The following is a 3,279-nucleotide window of genomic DNA, read 5'->3' as shown; positions in this document are numbered from 1 at the left end:
ATTCTTCCGGACTTTGCTTGGATGTCATCAGTTACAGGAAGATCATCACTTCCTGGAAAGTGGGCATTCACAAGATTGAACACACACGCACAATATGCGAGTTTGGCTTGCCAGAGAATCTTTAAGCAGATAACATATTTTTTGTGAGCTCTGCAGGTCCTGAATCTACCCAAGTGGTTTAAATAACACCTCCACTCAGATGGGGGTTAAGTCTGCTCATCTAATTGCAATTCCTTATGAAGTTATTTCAGCTCTTGCCTTTGTACTGAAAATGAATAGTGGACTGGATAGCAAATTCCTTAGACAAGAAGTTGTTTGAGGCTGAAGGTATGGCATGGGAAAGAAAAGAGGGAGCTAAAGAGGAAAGGGGTGAGTGCTAGAAAAAAGAGTGGGTAAGAGTAAAGAACCCATGGAGAGTTTAGAGGAGGAGAATAACTAATGGGTCCCTAACCACAGTGAAAGGAATGTGATTTTCATCTGGCTGGTCCCTGTGATCAAGCTGAAGTGGCCCTGGGGGGAGGCTGTTGGACCAAGTCCCCCTACATTCCAAGGTAGTACTTTCTGTAGCAGCCCATTAAATAGCATCTCCCTCTGATTCCAGTCTCTGCCTGTTGAGGCCTGAAGAAAGACAAATAAGGCTACTTCCTCCCTGCACTTCCCTGAGCTGCTTGGAGCTTGCTTCACATGACTCCTGGGTCTACTGAGTCTTTTCACATGCCTTTTGGGTATACAAGGTCAGGTAGCTGGGAAACCTAGAGATGAGGAATTGCATTCCCAAGTGGATGACTGTTTTAGCTGATGCTCCCACTGAAAAATGGGATCCCACATGCCCATCAAACCTTCTTCCCTGACTGCCCTCAACATCTCTGACTATTAAGCTTCTAAACACAGATGAAGATGTTTCCTATTCTTTTTTGGGCAAAGAAACTAATCTCAGTGACTCCAACATAGTGACAGGAGTTTGGTCTAGAGCTGGGCTTCTCACACTTTAATGTGCATGTGAATCACTGGGAATTTCTTTCTTTCTTTCTCTTTTCTTTCTTTCTTTTTCTTCTTTCCTTCTGAGAGAGAGGTGGAGGGGAGAGAGAGAGAGAGAGAGAGAGAGAGAGAGAGAGAGAGAGAATCTTAACCCAGCATGGAGCCCAATGCAGGGCTCCATCTCACGACAGTGAAATCATGACATGAACCAAAATCTAGAGTCAGGTGCTTAACTGAATGAGCCACCCAGGCACCCCTGGATTCGGCATTTCTATTAAGCTCCCAGGAGATGCTGATGCTGCTGGTTATGAGCCCCAGACTTTGCATAGTAGCCAGGGGCTAGATGACCTTGAGAATTCGCCCAGCTAGATTTTACTTTTCAAAGTCTAAACTAGATTGTATTTAATCTATACACACTTTACTATTGCACTAACATCTTGCTTTGAATTCTTTCCTGTGTTAGCTTATTTGGGATGACATCTATCATGTTTCCCATTTCTTCATCTCCTACCTTCACAACTTCCAGCTTCTTGGAAGCACATGCCATCTGCCTCTGCCACCCACTATCCCTTCTTTTTGCTTCCATCTCTTGACATTGTGGCCTTGCCTGCTTCTCTGACATCATGTCCTACCACTGTCTTATACTCCACTACATTCTGCTATGCTGACCTTCTTCTGATCCTTGCATATATCAGTCTCATTTTCATCTCTGAACCTTTGCTTTTGCCATTTCTTCATGTTTGGAATGCTCTTACCCCCAGATCTTTGCATGGCTGGTTGCTTCTCATCATTCTTGTGTCAACTCAGATGTCATCTTCTCAGAGAGGACTTCCTTGGCCATCTAGGTAAGACAATGTCCTCCTTCCTTAGTTACCATCTATTATAACACCTTATTTATTATTTTGTAGCTATCCAGTACCTAAGATTTTTTTTATTTTTTTGGTTTTTGGGTTCAGTGTCTAAATCCCTTCATTAGAATATAAGTTCCTTGAGGACAGAGACCTAGTCTGTCTTGCTCACTTCCATGTCCCCAGTATCTATAACCAATCTAGGAAAATAGTAGGTATTTTACACATAATTCTTGTCTGACAGATTGTCTTTCTGGACATTCTTCCTCATTTATTGAAGACTTTAGCTCCTGGATCATCACTGTCTTCATCTTTTTCTTGTCTTTCTAAACCTCAACATTCTGTTAGATGGGCTATTCAGCCATGGCCTCACTTTCAACAACCCATTTCTTCACTTCACCACAGCCAGAAAACTCCTGTGGTAACACTTGGATCTTGTCATAGTAAGTAACTAACTGAATTGTCTCCAGAATCTAGATTTCAGGAATTTCTTCTCTGATCACTGTCCTGCTCTTCCATCTCACTTACTCTGGTACCTTTCCTCCAACAATTCTTCCACATCATCAAGATCACCAATCATTGATCCTACCATTCCATTAGCCCTACCCTGTTACTTATCACACCTCCTCATATTCTCTTTTCCTTTCTGTCCAGCTTAGAACCCCTGGTTCATTATTATCATCACTCCCTTAAAAATGTAACTCTATTGTCCATTTATGTTCCATTGTACTTTTCTGGAAAATCTCCCCTAGATTTCACCCAACCACCTATCTTCCCTATACCTATGCTTGAGCGGCAGAATGAATAAAAGTCCCACAGCTGAGCTGATTGATTATGCTTTACCACAAGCCTCAGATGGGCTCTCAACACTTCTTGCAAACCCTACTACATGTCACTAATATGTTTGCTTTTCTAAGACAGTGGCTCTCAACCCCAGTTGTACATTTAGGATCATCTAAGGATCTTATAAAAATCCTGATGCCCAGGCCATACCTCATTATGATTAAATTATAATTACTGAAGGTGGAATTTAGAGAGCAATGTTTTTTTAAAGCTCTCCTGGTGATTCCAGTGTACAGCCAAGGTTGAGAACCACTGCTCTGAAAGGAGTATTTCATACCTACTCCTCCCTCCTGTAACTTCCAATGACCTCTCCTTCCATACTCCTCTCTCAGCTTTGTCTCTTTATTGAGGAAATAGATGCCATTTTAAGGGCATTTCATCCTGTTTCATTTACCAAGTCTATAAATAAGCCCACTGGCACTTGCACCCTCACTCACTTTCTCTGTCTTCCTACCTGCTAGAGTGTAGGAGGTGGCCCTGTTTCTTTCTGTCGATGAAAATATTTTCTCTTATGCTCTGGACCTTATGGTTCCCACCTTCTAGAGACCTTGCTCCTGCAAGTATCCCCTCTGTAATGCCAGTGCTTCTCAGACTTTGCTGTACATTCACA

Source organism: Herpailurus yagouaroundi, unplaced genomic scaffold (assembly GCF_014898765.1).
Source record: "Herpailurus yagouaroundi ecotype Mexico unplaced genomic scaffold, PumYag 67350, whole genome shotgun sequence".
In the NCBI taxonomy this organism is placed as follows: Eukaryota; Metazoa; Chordata; class Mammalia; order Carnivora; family Felidae; genus Herpailurus; species Herpailurus yagouaroundi.
The sequence above is the reverse complement of the archived record's forward strand: the minus strand, read 5'-3'. Positions refer to the sequence as shown.